The 16,496-nt window shown below is 44.4% G+C and overlaps 1 protein-coding gene across 2 annotated transcripts in view; it reads left to right on the top strand.

Annotated features, from left to right (window-relative positions):
• Positions 1 to 13,924: 13,924 nt before the first annotated feature.
• Positions 13,925 to 16,496, top strand: part of RAD21 (RAD21 cohesin complex component) — a 38,514-nt gene continuing 35,942 nt past the window's right edge. Inside the window, exon 1 of one of the 2 annotated variants that reach the window (XM_005287281.5) lies at positions 13,925 to 14,512. The gene's annotated coding sequence lies outside the window, so the exon portion shown is untranslated. Of the gene's footprint in view, positions 15,083 to 16,496 lie in introns of both variants that reach the window. The other variant, XM_042843983.2, reaches the window with a different exon arrangement.

Genomic DNA, 16,496 nt, shown 5'->3' with positions numbered 1-16,496 from the left:
CCGTGCTGGGCATGCTCCAACTGCTACCACAGTATAAAAGGGAGCATCCCCGCTCATTCTAGGCTGATTGCTGAGGACAAAGGACGGTTGGTGGAGGCTGCAGGCCAGGAGCTGCTACAGCTGCAGACTGCAGGAGCCCGAGGACCCGGAGGCCAGACTTGTGACCTGCTATCCTCAGTGAGTGGCCAGGAGCCAGAGTTCTAGGGAGTAAACTCCTCCACGGAGCCCGGAGATCCTGAGGGCATAGTGACTGCTACCTCAGGAACCACGTTAGGAAGTGGCTCAGGGAGGCAGGGGGAGTGGTATCTACCACCTGAGCAAGGTCAGCATGTTGCGGTAGGATTCCCCACTGACGGGGTGACGACCACCCCATCGCCGACAGGGCCCTGGCCTGGGACCCGGTGGAGAGGGAGGGTCTGGGTCCACCACTGTGGCTGCCACCCAGCCCTAGGGGGCAGCCTGCTTCCCTGACTCCAGCCACTAGGCCACCCTGCGCTGACCCCAAGGGCCGTTATATTGACTCCAGCCACCAGGCCACACAGCACTGACCCCAAGGACAGTTATATTGGCACCTCCCATTAGGCCACACAACCCTGACACTAAGGACAGTCATATTGACTCTGGCCTGTAGGCCGTGCTGTTTTCAGCTGAAGGACAGTCTGATAGACTGTAACGCTGGTGGGATCGCGCCCTGCCCCAAAGGAGGACAGGGTGTGCATACCCCGTGACAGGGGGTCATAGAGAATCACAAGCCAAATATGAGTCGACAGTGCAAAACTGTTGCAAAAAAAGCTAACATCATTCTGGCATACACTAGCAGAAGTGTTGTAAGCAAGACACGAGAAGTAATTCTTCTACTCTACTCCGTGCTGATTAGGCCTCAACTGAAGTATTGTGTCCAGTTCTGGGAACCACATTTCAGGAAAGATGTGGACAAATTGGAGAAAGTCCAGAAAAGAGCAACAAAAATGATTAAAGGGCTAGAAAACATGACCTTTAAAGGAAGATTGAAAAAATTAGGTTTGTTTAGTCTGGAGAAGACTGAGAGGGGACATGATAACAGTTTTCAAGTACATAAAACATTGTGACAAGGAGGGAGAAAAATAGTTCTTGTTAACCTCTGAAGATATGAGAAGAAGCAATGGGCTTAAAATTACAGCCAGGGCGATTTAGGTTGGGCATTAGGAAAAATTTCCTAACTGTCAGGGTGGTTAAGCACAGGAATAAATTGGCCAGGCAGGTTGTGGAATCTCCATCATTGAAGATTTTTAAGAGCAGGCTAGACAAACACCTGTCAGGAATGGTCTATATAATACTTAGTCCTGCCATGAGAGCAGGGAACTGAATTAGAAGATCTCTCAAGGTCCCTTCCAGTACTACAGTTCTATGAAGTTTCACCTTATATGTACGTACCTGAATCTCCATCATTGAAGATTTTTAAGAGCAGGTTAGACAAACACCTGTCAGGAATGGTCTATATAATACTTAGTCCTGCCATGAGAGCAGGGAACTGAATTAGAAGATCTCTCAAGGTCCCTTCCAGTACTACAGTTCTATGAAGTTTCACCTTATATGTACGTACCTGAAAATTTCAAGCATGTATATAAAGATGACCAGATGGAACTGTTACAATGGTACTAGCAACACACATTTAAAAAGACATTGTAAAAAAAGATATTACACAGTCAAATTATTCCCTTAAAGACAAACTTAGAGTTCAAAAGCAGAGACTCCAGGAGATTTAAAAAATATATAAATAAACTTATCTGGTAAGTGCTGTTTCTAATTTTTTGTTAAACATAATTGCCACCTCCCTTTTTCCCCTCCCCAGCTGACATTTGGCAAGAAGCCCTCTGAAGAAGTCAAATACTCAAAAATCATATATATCTTTACCGGCACATCTCTTAAGGTTTTTTTTAATCTGTTTAAGATTTATCTGCTACATTTTAACTATGAAAATCTAGAGCTGATTCTAGGGGTAACAACAACACTTTAGTTAAGGGGAGTGAGTAGCAGTAAAAAGTGAAACTTTTCTCTTCTTCCAAAACATATGCTAAAGTTTTGGGTTGTAGGGTTCTTAGATTTGAAATTGCTCTTTGTAACTTTTTTACTATATCTATTATCATAACCATGTGTGAAAGCTTTTCCAGCAAATTAAAACTGATTACAATATTCTGATTGCAATAGTCTCAGAGAGCCAAGAACTCTTTTATCTTTTGCATCATCTCAATAGAAAGTGAGCTTGAAAGGCCTTCAGTAGTGAGATAGATGGGTTTGCAGCACCGTAGTCAAAGAAGGGAAACCTATAAAGTGAAAACAATTCATTTAACCGCATCCTATATTATTGCGCATTGTAAATTAATGTCCTGTGCTATTTTTATGCTGCTGGTTCTAATCAGACCAAAAAAGTGTATTCTGTAAAAAAAAAAACTTGTTCCTGTTCTCTGTTTCATGCATTTTATAAAATTGGCTCTTCATTCATTTCAGGAGACTCACTCAGGATATGCACAGAGCCCTACTGAAATCAACGGGTGAAGGGGAGGGAGATCCTTCCACATGGAACTAAGTTTATAGGATTGGGACTTTTGTTAAAATGTAACTTAAGGAGAGGGGAAGAAGATGCATGGATGACATGGATAAAAAAAGAAGAGTGGCATACCTGAAAGAATGAGATGCTGCTCTGGTTGGAATAATAGTAGTTGATCTATTGTTTCAAACACACACACACACACAAAAATCCAACAATATACAGTCAGTAGAAACTTATGACATGACCAGAATGAAACATGGGAGGGTCATTGGATTTGCTAGCCCTGATTCAGGCAAGCAGCACTACTCAGGAAAGCATTTAAGAGTGTGCTTCCATGCTTTTCTGAACACTGATGGACTTAAACTCATGGACTTTAAGATCAGAAGGGACCATCATGATCTAGTCTGACCTGCACATTGCAGGCCACAGAACTTCACCCACCCACTCCTGTAATAGACCCCTAACCTCTGGCTGCGTTACTGAAGTCCTCAAATCCTGGTTTAAAGAGAATTCATCATTTACACTAGTTTAAACCAGTCTGTATTGTTACTCCAAAAAATGAGTTTTGCGGCACTGCTGCACTAACCTGCCTATCACCCTCTTAATCTGTTCTTCTGGAGGTAAAAGTTCCCAGGGATGCTAAGGAAACACTCAAAGGACACGGCTATAACCTTCTGATAAAGTAATTGACACAGGCAGTGATCTTTCCAAAACAAAGTGTCTTTTTAACACCGTGTATCCTAAAAATCTTAAACAAGGCACTATAATCCCTTATTGCAAGTTAAAAGAGCACTTGAACTACAATAGCATATAGTTCAAATGATACTAAGCAAAGCAATTTGTTTGCAACAAATTGCTGATAATAGATCTTAAGTTGCTTTAAAGTTCACATACATAAAATACAATTAAAACACACACAGACATTTCAAGCATACACATATTAAATACTATAAAAACTATCCTAAACTATACTTATACTAAACTATAATTATAGAACATTAAGCTTACTCTATAAATCTGTTGCTACTTTCTTTTAAAAATAAAATCACTGGCACTGCTGTTTGGCTCTTGGTCAGTTAGTTCTGTTCCGCTCCAGCTTTCTTTTCTCTCTGCGCAGCAGTTTCTCTTTGGCGTCTCTTGCTGGCTTTCCGGCTCTTCCCGCACAGCTCTTGCCTTTTCAGATGCAGCCTTCGGACTCCAAAAATGTTTCCAGCATCTGGCCTTTTATGCTACCTTGTATCCCTGTCTTTAAATAGCTTCCTGTTCTTGGCTATAGTTATCTCACTCGCATGTGCTCAGTCTTGACCATTAACTTAGAATTCTGATTGACAGTTCTGACCTTTAAAACAAGTTGTAACCAGTATGAGTGGGTTCTGACCAGTTAGAGGCTTAACCGACTGACCTCTCTGCTACCCCTCCCTTTACTGCAAATGCTCAGTAGTACTATTCTATTGGCTGTCAGGTCTTTGCCTGGGCATGTTTTTGCACATGCTCAATAGTTGCCAATCTTGTACATGCTCACTGAGGTCCTTTACTTCAGAGTTGCGATTCTGTAGAGCCACACCCACATCTACTTGACTCTTTTCCAGGGCACCTTTTTTTTTTTTTTTTAGAAATCCCAAGTTCTTACTGAGCATGCTCCGCAGCATCCATCTCAGAGTGGAGTGATTTTTGCTTATTCAGAATAGAGATCAGAGATACGAAGATGAGACTGGAGAGTTTTCTCTGGCAATATTATCTCTAGATATTATAAGTGGCTGTTGGGGGTGAGGGGAGTTGCGGAGTTGCTTTGTGCCTGGTGGTTGGGATTGCAGCAGATTTGCATTGTGGGAAGGAGTACCGTTTTTTTTGCATTTCAAAGATGGTAACCTTACTCCACTTCCTAATCCTCCTCAAACCCTCAGACTCTGACCACCCAATTTTGACTTTTGGCCTGTATCCGGACTCCAACTTTAATACCAGCTTGTCTTGTCTTTGGACTCTGACCACACAGCTTTGACCTCTGGCCTGCACCTGGACTCTGATTCTGGTTTGGCTAGGGACTCTGATCTTGGTTTGACCCTGGCATGTCCCCAGATCTCAATTCCAGCACCACCCTTGATCCAGGCCCAACCCTATGCCTAGACTGCAACCTATGCTCCAACCACTAGGCCTGATTATCGGAGGCAGCATGTAATTATCTAAACTAGAATTTGGCTAGTACCCTGGGGCTAACACCCTTGTACTCTTATTATGAAAAGTGACATCATTATCGCAGGTGATCAGGGCCTTTATTTTTTGTTGCCATTGCAAGAGAAACTTTACTGCCTCAGAGCAGCACTTTGAGACTTCAGACAGTAGCATCTGTCAGAATTAGGAGAGAAAAATTATTATGAGAAAATGAGGATGGATACAATACAAAACACAGATGGTTTAAGTCATTTTAATGAACTCATTGCCCGTACCATGTTTCTCATGAGTTCTCTGAATTTTGGATTGGAAGTTTTGACAAGGACTACAGTGGGGGCAGGATTTCACCTGAGATTTGTGCAGTGACTGGGTCATGTTAATACCTTTGACTCTCCAGGCCCATTGGTCCATCTAAATTAACACAATTTAGAAATGTAAACTACTTAATTTTTGACATGCCAGTTCCATTCTAAATTGTCCTCTCTGATAATTAATAAACAAGATGTTTCTCACCTACACACATAGCAGATACTAAATGCAAATATGTGGTTGAGACTATAGTGAGCCTTGACGTGCTGATGAAAAGGCTGCATACCTCTGAGCCACTCAAGGAAGAGCTCTTGGAAGATACTCTGATTGTTAGGCTAGGTCTACACTACCCGCCTGAATCGGCGGGTAGAAATCGATCTCTCGGGGATCGAATTATCGCGTCTCATTGGGACGCGACAATCGATCCCTGAATCGACGCTCTTACTCCACCAGCGGAGGTGGGAGTAAGCGCCGTCGACTGGGAGCCGCGGAGGTCGATTTTGCCGCCGTCCTCACAGCAGGGTAAGTCGGCTCCGATACGTCGAATTCAGCTATGCAATTCGCGTAGCTGAATTTGCGTATCTTAAATTGACCCCCCCCGTAGTGAAGACCTGCCCTCAGTCACAATTGCTCTGCTGGTATCCCCTTGCTCTTGGAGGAAAGCAAATTGCAAAACCTCCATGCAAGGTGCAACTTTATTCCACATCCTTGCACTGGCCCCTATGGGTAGAGTGCGGGCTCTGCCTAACCAGGTACAAAAATGTGTTGTTTTCTTTTTACTTAATTGTGATTCCTAATCATATAAATGCCTTAATTGTGTGGATATTTTTAATACTTTCAGAGAAATGTATGATGAGATACAGTTAGAACCAAGCACTGTAAATGATGCATTGTAGCTTGAGAATAAGCTAACATTAAACTGTACTATTAAAGACAGACGCTTTTTATAAACAACAGCATTGCACCTCTTTCTGATTCCCTGTATGGAAAATACCATCACTCTAATAATATATTTTAGCATGGAACTATTCCCAAGACAAATATAACACCAGTACTTTATATATCAGCAGACTGGCAAGGCTCTGATGTATATAATAAAGTATTGTACCATCACTTTTATGATATATACTTTAGTACAACACTGTTCCCAACTAAAATACATTAAGGCAATAGTACTTTGAGTATACTGTACATCAGAAAGACTTGCTAGGATAAAACATAACACAAAGAATGGGCCTTTCCCACAGAATTAGTCAAGTCACAATTGGTACAATATATATATTTAAACATAGTGAAAATAGAATGTTTTGGAGAGAAAGGGAGCTTCTGATCTTAGATAACCATAGCCTCTCAACCCTTGATAATTATAATGTGGGGAGAGAGGGGATGTTCTGAAGGAGTGGGGTCTTCCTCTCCAGTGACTCATGTGTGCAGTTTAGCTGGTAGCTACGTTGTCCATAGTTTGCAGCCATAGATTCTTTACATGTTTCTGTGCAAATCAAAGCAGCTTAGACTGGAGGAAGATGGTGCAAGGAACAGTGGATCCACAGACAACCTGTATCTCAAATTTGAGTGTCCAGTGGGGAAACGTGATTACCTCAAAAACATTTATTCAAAGTGAACAGAGCTCTCAAAAAACAGCTGTCCCCCTCTCAAGAAAAAGTTGTTTAGCTGATGTAAGCTAATTTCCTCTTAAAAATTCTGGATGCACTGACTGGCTGGTGCATTTGACCAGAGGCTAGAAATGAAAATAGGCCTCAGTTTCCTTTTAAATGTCACTGAATTGGTCCTATTCCCCATATGTTGGTGAAGAGCATAAAATCAACTACCAGCTCTCTTCCTGGAGTACAGAATGGAATGCAATTAACTGAGCAGAGCCAGATGAGAAATTCAGCGAAGTACTGGGAGCAGCATTCAAATCATACGGTATGTTTCTTTTGCTGTGCAATGGCAGTTACAAGCCAACTGAGTCAGGAGGTCAATTTACATGTCGAGCATCAGGTCACTTCTACAGATCATTGTCCAAGTTGAGTGAAATAGAAAAGCTACACAAGCAACATGAGTGGTGAAAAATTAAATTAGATTTTAAAAATCCTTTGCTTTAATGCTTTAGGGCGGGGGGGGGGGGGGGTAAACTATGGCCCGGGGACCGCATCCGGCCCTTCAGACGTTTTAATCCGGCCCTCGACCTCCAGCCAGGGAGTGGGGTCGGGGGTTTGCCCCGCTCTGCGCATGCCGTGGCTCTGCACGGCTCCCGGAAGCAGCGGCATGTCCCCTGTCCGGTTCCTACATGTAGGGGCAGTCAGGGGGCTCCGCACGCTGCCCCTGCCCCAAGCGTCGCTCCCGCAGCTCCCATTGGCTGGGAACTGAGGCCAATGGGAGCTGCAGGGACAGCACCTGCGGACGGGCAGCACGCAAAGCCTCCTGGCCGTGCCTCCGTGTAGGAGCCAGATGGGGGACGTGCTGCTGCTTCCAGGAGCTTGCATCCCTCACCTCCCTCCCGTGCCCCAACCCCCTACCCCAGCCCCAGCCCTGATCCCCCTCCTGCCCTCCGAACCCCTCAGTCCCAGCCTGGAACACCCTCCTGCACCCCAACCTCTCATACCCAGCCCCACCCCAGAGCCTGCACTCCCAGCCAGAGCCCTCACCCACCCTGCACCCCAACCCTATGCCCCAGCCTGGAGCCCCTTCCCGCACCTGAACTCCTCATTTCTGGCCCCAACCCAGAGCCCTCATCCCCAGATGGAGCCCTCACCCCCTCCCGCACCCCAACCCCCAGTTTTGTGAGCATTCATAGCCCACCATACAATTTCCATACCCAGATGTAGCCCTCCGGCCAGAAAGTTTGCCCACCCCTGCTTTGCGGTATTTATGGCAACTGAAGAAAATTTGTATTAAAAATAAATCTTTTGAACATGGAAATGGCCCTTTGAAACACTCATACAATAATTTACTCTTTGGTTAAAAATGAAGACAGTTCATTGATATTCTTTAAAAATGGTTGTTTAGTGGTTGGAGCTGGAGCTTTATGCATAAGGAAACAGAACATATTGTGCTGAGCTTCTGTCTAGGAAATCTTTTTGTTTGTTGTATTACAGTTTCAGTAATCTTTAGAAGAGCTTCCCACAATTATGTGGAAGCTTAAATGATTGGCTTGATCATTGTATACCGTCATGATGTTTTAAAATCTCAATAACAGTTTAAACCAAACATGTTTACATCATGTGATTAAGCTCAGCTTCAGGCCATGCAAAGAGGCCATCTTAATTAACTGTGATGGGAGAGAAACAGTCTCATGAGATGACGATCAATCAGAAATCTCTTGGACAAACTATGTAACATTAAATTAGACTGAAATCTTCTACCGTGATGGACAAGATCAAGTTGGAGAACAAGCTTACAGAGTGAATTGATCTTGATTAGGCTGACCAGATGTCCTGATTTTATAGGGACAGTCCCGATTTTGGGGTCTTTTTCTTATATAGACTCCTATTACCCCTCACCTCCTGTCCCGATGTTTCACATTTGCTGTCTGGTCACCCTAATCTTGATAGTCATGTGCAAACAGTGGACAACAGAGTAAAGATGAAGAAATTATCATTCAGATCATTTAGATTTAAATTAGGCTACATTTAGATTGCAAGCTCTTTGGGGCTTAGGTTGTATGTCTGTACTTCTGTGAAATGCTTTGGCATACTTTGGTAGCTCAATAATAATAATAATAAATGTAGGAGGATCAGACACTAAAACGCTGAAAGAATTGCAAAAGTCTGGCTAGGCATCAAGAAAGGATCAAAACTACTCCTTAATGGCCTCATGATTCTAATTGGTCAATAGGTCTTATGGACAAGCTAATTTCAAGTATTTTAGATCTGATTTGCAAGAAAGGATTCAGGATCTGACTTGCAAGAAAGGATCCCTTCTGTAATAAGAAGTGCTAAACTACTAATATCAGAATTCAGCCCGAGTACCAGAATACCAAGAATACCCAAATTAGGTGAGACAAAGAGTACAATGATTTTTAAGTCCATGGGTGAGAAAAAGTCCATGGGTGAATGATATTCAGGAGATATGAAAGAAAAAGTCCATGGGTGAATGATATTTAGGAGATATGAAAGAATGTTTTAGAAATGCATCATACTCCTCCCTAAAGTTAAGCTTTGCTACTATTCAAGAATAATGTGGACTGTGACAGGTAGGTAAACAGCTGGCATACTACCCAGTAGTGGGGAGAAAATAATTGTTGGCCAAAGACCGTGGGACAAACCCTTCCTTTTATTAAAAGAGGCGTGTTATATTTAATATCCTATTGAGAGCAAAAGGACTTCTGATTAAAATGCATGGAACTCAATATATGTACCGCTGAAATAACAAGTCAGTCTTGCTGAGACTAAAAATCTGTGGTTCCAGAGAGTTTAAGTATTTCCAACCTGGTGCTTCAACCACTAAGTCACTGTATTGAGAAAAAAAGAAAGGGGTTAATAGTATTACAACAGGCATTTTCTGATAGAAGGCATCCTGGGAGCATTACTTTACCCAGCAAAGTTCCATGTGGGGCATAAGGAGAATCAGTGTTTGTTTTGGATAAAGATTCTAATGAGACACTATTATGGAAAATGAATACTGAATACTGCAAAATTGAGTCAGAGGAAGTGGAGTCAGGAGACTAGACTACATATTTTTACAGTATTTGTTTGATATGCTATCATTTGCTAAGATTATATTATCGTCTGATATGATAGATTTGCTCAATTACAGTAATATTGTTTAAACCCTTGGAGGGAAAGCAGAGTTTCATGGTATTTCAGTGTTCCAGCTTGTTTATGTGCTGATAGTCTATTAAATAAATGTACAATATTGTTTTATAAGAAAGTTTTCATTATGCTTATATATTTAAGGTCTCTTTGGGACAAGGATGATTTACGGCACTTTCTTTTATAGTTGATCCAATATGTTGTTTGACTTTGTGTAGCCATGGTTTCACAGACTCGCTGATGCCTCATAGAGGAGACTGAAAAACATTCTATTGAGAAAAAATTGTTTCCTGGTTTTCTGTATTTCATTTCTTCCCTCTAAAAAAAATTAGAGTCATTAGTATAAAAATAGAGTATTTGTTTACTAATCATCTACTCCTGCTGCTTATTTTCCACCTGCAGTCATAATGCTTTCTGTGAGATAATACATTTGGTTGCTAGGGAAATGCTTGCTGTTTTCAAACTTCCAAAACATGTGGTTCCGAAACCAAATTGCTTCAAGCAAGGAAAAAGGTCTGGGATGTGCAGGTGCCATGTCCAGCCATGGGCGGAAGTGGTTAATGAACATTGTTGAGGAAAGGGAGAAGAAATATCGGTAGTGCTCCAGAGGGCAGGAGTGAGCTGTGACGCTTGGAGGGAAGACCTGACAGCTGGGCCTTCAACAGGGAAGCAGGCTTTAAAAGGGGATGTTTGATTTATGGTATAGAGCCCTTTTTCCAGACTAATGAAACCTATTTGTAGAGTCCGTAGCAAAATAGCCTGAAGGCAAGGGAAGTGATTTTGCTGCCTCGTAATAACAGGACTGTTTGTTTTGCTTCCCTAGAAAGCCGAGAGCTGTGTCTGAAGGATTTATGTCTGAGATCAAGCAACTTATCAGGCCTCCAGCATGGTTGTTGGCCCCTAATAGCTCAATCTGGAGGGGAGTAGCTTGAATCTGAATTCAAATGACAAACATCATGACTGTGCGTTTGCTAGCCTAGATGAATGTTCTCTTTGCTTTACTTGTTCAGGGGGAATCTGTAATAACGACAGTTTACCTCTTGCCAAAGACAATGTCCTGATCTAATATACCTATGGTAGAAAGTAGATTAGACCCTGCTGGCACTCATGGGCACTAGTCCTTTTTCACACCCGGATTCAAATTGTGCATTGTGGAGAAAAGCAATGGTAGTCTCTTGAGTTCTGCCAACAAATGCTGCCTGTTTGAGACAACTATTCATGGACTTCTCTAGGCTCTGCTTTTCCTTGGTGGGGCGAAGATGCTAGCCTGGGATCTGGGGTCTACTCAGTTGCTCCTTAATAGGGTTCTGAGATGGTAACAGCAATAGGAACACTGAAATCTGATCTACATACAGATTTTGAACAAGAGTAGTTATGTCAGTTAGGTACTGATATACCAGTAAAACCTCTAGTGTGACAGTGTTATATTGATTCACATATAGGAATAAGCTTTACCCATATAAGCCCCTTTATAGCAATATAATTGTGTACACATACCATTTTAAGTATACCAGTACAATTAAAGTGGTACAACTTTGTGTTTGGCAAGGTCTTAGTTAACAGAGTAATTAAACTCGCAGCTTGCATGTATTGAATCAGAACTGTTTAATACTAAACAAGAGATGTTAATGATCCCAAGTGTCCAACTGCTCAGTCAGGGGCAGTACACATCACCACCCCACATGCAGTACATCAGCAGACCCGCCAGCCATTCTGCTACCTGTCATTCATCACCTGACTTGTTCAGGAAATGTCCCACCAGTTTGATTCATTTGGCCAGCAAGCAGATACACCTCAGTGTTCCCAACTCTCACAAATCTTGTGATATTTGGTGTTTCCCTTAAGACCCTCAGCTTCTGAACTCATAGGATTGCATAGGAATCTTAGCTTTCATTTTTAAAAAGTAAGTTCCTTGTCTTTGTGATTGCAGAAAAAAGCTTGAAGATGTGTCCCCAGTGTAAGCTAAAGGCTCAGAAACCAAAGGACAAATAGACTCATAGACTTAAGGTCAGAAGGGACCATCGTGATCATTTAGCCTGACCTCCTGCACGTTGCAGGCCACAAAACCTCACTCACCCACTCCTGAAATAGACCCCTAACCTCTGGCTGAGTTACTGAAGTCCTCAAATCATGGTTTAAAGACGTCAAGTTACAGAGAATTCACCATTTACACTAGCTTAAACTAGTTTAAACCTGCATTCTGCATCGGAAGGTGAAAAATCCCCAGCGTCTCTGCCAATCGGACACGGGGGGAAATTCCTTCCCAATCCCAAACATGGTTCTCAGTTAGACACTGAGTATGTGGGCAAGACCCACCACGCAGATACCTGGGAAAGAATTCTCTGTAGTAACTTAGAGCCCTCCCCATCTAGTGTCCCGTCTCCAGCCTTTGGGGATTTTTGCTACTGACAGTTGCTGACTAGGTACATTCACCTCCATAAACTTATCAAGCTCAGTCTTGAAGCCAGTTAAGTTTTTTGCCCCCACTGCTCCCTTTGGAAGGCTGTTCCGGAACGTTACTCCTCCGATGGTTAGAAATCTTCACCTAATTTTGAGCCTAAACTTGTTTATATCCATTTGTTCTTGTGTCCACATTGGTGCTTAACTTAAATAACTCCTCTCCCTCCTTGGTATTTATCTCTCCGATATATTTATAGAGAGTAATCATTTCTCCCCTGAGCCTTCTTTTGGTTAGGCTAAACAAGCCAAGCTCTTTGAGTCTCCTTTCGTAAGGTAGGTTTTCCATGCCTCGGATCATCCTAGTAGCCCTTCTCTGCACCAGTGTCAGTTTGAATTCATCTTCCTTAAAAATGGGAGACCAGAATTGCACACAGTATTCCAGATGAGGTCTCATCAGTGCCTTGTATAATGGTATTAATACTTCCCTATCTCTCCTGGAAATACCTCGCCTGATGCATCCTAGGACTGCATTAGCATTTTTCAAGGCTGCATTACATTGACAGCTCATAATCATCCTGTGATCAACCAATGCACCCAGGTTTTTCTCTTCCTCTGTCACTTCCAACTGATAACTAAAAAGACCCCAAAATGAATTATTATGTTTAAATGTAATGATCTTGGGAACAAGACTCATGACTTTTCAATGCTTCAGCAGAGTTGCCAGCTCTTGCGAATTAAGTATGAGTTACAGATTTTGGCACCCACAGAAGGCACTCCTCCATTCCTGCGATTTTCGGGGCTTGGGGCAGAGAGCTCTGTTCATTTTCCAGATCCATTTTATAGACCTCATACAGAAGGCAATATGGGGTGAGGTGGGAAAGTAGGAGGTGAGAGAGTCAAGATGATAATAGGTAGGGCCCTACCAAATTCATGGCCATGAAAAACAGATCACAGACTGTTAAAACTGGTCTCCCCCATGAAATCTGGTCTTTTGTGTACTTTTACCCTATACTATAGGGTACTATGGGGTAAAAGTATACAAAAGTACATAGCATTTCTCAAACTGGGGGTCTTGACCCAAAAGGGGGTTGCAAGTCTATTGTAGGGGGGTTGCAGTAGTCCCATTCCTTACTTCTGCACTGCCTTCAGAACTGGGTGGCCTGAGAGCAGCGCTGCTGGCTAGGCACGCAGCACTGAAGGCAGCGCTGCCAGCAGCAGCAGCACAGAAGTAAAGTTAGCAATACGGCGCCATCCCTTCAATAGCCTTGTAACTCCCCTCTTGAGTTGGGACCCCCAGTCTGAGAAATGCTGACTTAAGTGCTATACATGTGCATATTTTGCTGTTTTTAAATACATATTCCTGCTTTGTTACAACACTGTGAAATTTAATATTTAAATATTTGAAACCATGAAATTCAAGATTTTTAAAATGCTATGACTGTGACATTTACCAAAAATGGACCATGGATTTGGTAGGGCCATAGGAAATGGATGGCATTTCCCCTGTTGTGGGGAGGCGGAGAGAGCAAGGAGAGGGTAAGTGGACTGTCCATCTGAGAAACTAGGGAGAGGCATGTATTTGTGTGTGCACTAAAGGCTGAAATTATCAGGTGGGCAGAGGAGGGGGTGTACAAAGTCAAGAGACTAAAAACATGATTTGATGCGGGGCTTTTTAATCTCATGATTTTGCCGCCAATCTCACGGGGGGGGGGGGGGGAGAGGGGGCTGTCATCCGACTCAGTATTTCACAAGCCTGATGCCAGGGGCTGTAACTATACAGCTCCCTAGCCACAGACCTGCTGCTATGTACCCCAGCAACTGCGCTAGCCACTCCTGCCCTAGAGGGGGCGCTACCACCACCCTCTTCCTTTCCGGGCGAGCCGCTTCAACCACACCGGCTCAGCGACCACGCGCAAGTCCTTTTCCTTGGCTCGTTCTCCACGCTCCGGGCCCTAGCCCCGCCCCCTTTCGTTGGGCCTTGTGAATCTCAGCGGTTACGCATGCGCCTTTTCAGCACCTTTCGACGCTCCGCCCTTTTCTTCGTTCGGCTACCGGAAGGCAGGGACTGGGGCGCATGCGCATTTGGTATCTTCTTGCACTCCCGGAGCCCTGATCGTCATAGTGGCTGCAGTTCCGCGCATGCGTGTTGGTCCCTGTGCCGGGAGGGGGGCATTTTAACAGTAAACATCCTGCCGATTTGAACGGCGGGTTTGGGCGGCAGGAAGGGCTGCGGCCGCCATCTTGTTTGTTTGAGTGGCTCGGATCGGGGAGGAGGCGGAGCGGTGTAGTTCCCGAGCCCGGCCCCGTCAGCCGCTGCATTGGCCTCCCCTGCCGCCACGCAAGACTCGGGGTAAGGAGCCGGCCTCGCTGCGCCCGCCCCGGCGGAGCAGGCAGCGCGTCCCGCGGGGGGATCTGCAGCCGTCCGACGGGCGGGGGCGGCCGGGCTCAGCGCTGCGCTTCCTCCGGGACGCGGAGAGGCCTAGTCCTCGCCGCCCCATGCTGCGGCTGGGCAGCCCTGGCCCGCTGCTCCTGGGCACCCTCCAACCGAGTCCGGGAGGCGGAGAGACGTGGGGGTCGCGGGGCTTGAATGTGTCTTCTGGGGCCGCTTCCCCAGAGGCGCGCGGGGTGCTGCGGCCAGTGCCTGCGGGAGCCGGGAGGGCTGCTCTGTAGTCCGCTGTCCCCAGGAGCTTGCCCCGCTGCCGGGCGGAGACGCGCGAGGCCCGTGAGGGAGCCCTGGGCAGGCAGCGCGGAACAGTTCGACGTGAGCCAGCTGTGGGGGCTGCTGCAAAACTTCTCCGTAAGCGAAGGTGACGTGCCCCAAAGTCCCCCCTTTCTAGCCCCTCGGGTGCGGCCCTGAGCTGCTGGAGGTGAGGGGTTGCTGCCGGCATCGGAGCCGTGTCCAGTCCGGGACACCGGACAGGTGATTGGGGCAGGGGGAAAGGGGGGTCAGTGCGTGTCTGAATGCCGTGCGCTTTGAAATATAAAGCGATCCGAGGCACTCAGTAAAAATGTTTGCTTCCCTCTGTACGGGTCAACTAGTTTATATTCGTATAGACTATTATGTGGGACACTATTTTGCGAGCCTTTTGCTGAAACAGTGTAATCTCTGGGATTGGGTTTATGGGGGGTTGCTTTTGGGGTTGTGGGAAGTGAAGGTTTAGAAGGGGGGACCTGAAAGGGAAAAGTTTGAGAACCCACTTACACTAGAAAATATATTTTTGGGGGTTCGGATCAGTCCTATATTAGTAGAGATGGATAATCTAGGGCTTTTCTACTTGCAATAGTTCATGCAATAACTAGTGATTAGTTTTAAGTGGTGTATCAAAGGGATATCTGTGTTACATTTGCTAGATTTTTGGGGTTAAAAGGAGGTTTGGGGACAATAGGATTGCCTATATTTCCCTCTACATGCTTATAATATTTGTAGTTCTGTACTGTGATGACTGTAATCTAATCCTGTCTTCATGGTTTCATCTGGTCTCCTGCAGAAATCAGGAAGGAACACACGCACTCCTGATGTACAACTGTATTCTGGAGGTGGTGGGGGGGTTGGGTTCACCTTCCTCTGAAGCATCCCGCCACTACCAGTTGGGGTGGACTGGTGCTCGGAAGTGGTACAGAGAATCTTGCTCACATGCTTATAGTCTAGTCTCTAGCTGATCACTAGATTTGGTGTTTGGAAGGAATTTTCCCCAAGATCAGATTGGCAGGGACCATGGGATTTTTTTCACTTTCCTCTGCAGCATGAGAGGAAGCATGGATTGTGTGCTAGGATGTATCTCAACTAAGCGATTCTCTGCCATCACAGAGATCTTGGGATCCCTGTTGTTCTCAACTAATGGTGCACAACAGTTTAGCCTCCTGAGGACTAAAATCTTCTTTTTTAACTGAAGTCATTGGACTCAACATAGGGGTATACGGGTGAAACTTAATGATTTGTGATGTGCAGGAGGTCAGAATCTATGATTTTATGGTTCGTTCTGGCTTTTCTGAAATCTGCCCCAGAATCACCCTGCCTGCCAAAGTTCAGCTATAAGAGTCACATTTTCCTTATTTTTTTTTTTGGTTGCTGTGTCATTTAAAGTAAGCTACCTTGTTTGTTGAATTTGAATACGTTTTGGGCAAGAATATTGCAAAATTCCTACAGTAGTTTCTTTGGCCAGGATTCAGCAAACACACATGCTCTCTTTTACAAATGTGGTCTTCTTGACCTGTGTTTGTAGGATTGGGGCCTTAGTTTACTTTCTAAAGACTCATTGTAAGCATGTGGCATGCTGTGAATTTGTAAATAGTAATTAAAACAAAATGAACCCAGTATATTGACAATCAGAGAA

This window comes from Chrysemys picta, chromosome 2 (genome assembly GCF_011386835.1).
Source record: "Chrysemys picta bellii isolate R12L10 chromosome 2, ASM1138683v2, whole genome shotgun sequence".
NCBI classification, from domain to species: Eukaryota; Metazoa; Chordata; order Testudines; family Emydidae; genus Chrysemys; species Chrysemys picta.
Note: the sequence above shows the minus strand (reverse complement) of the source record. Positions and strands in the feature narration are given on the sequence as shown.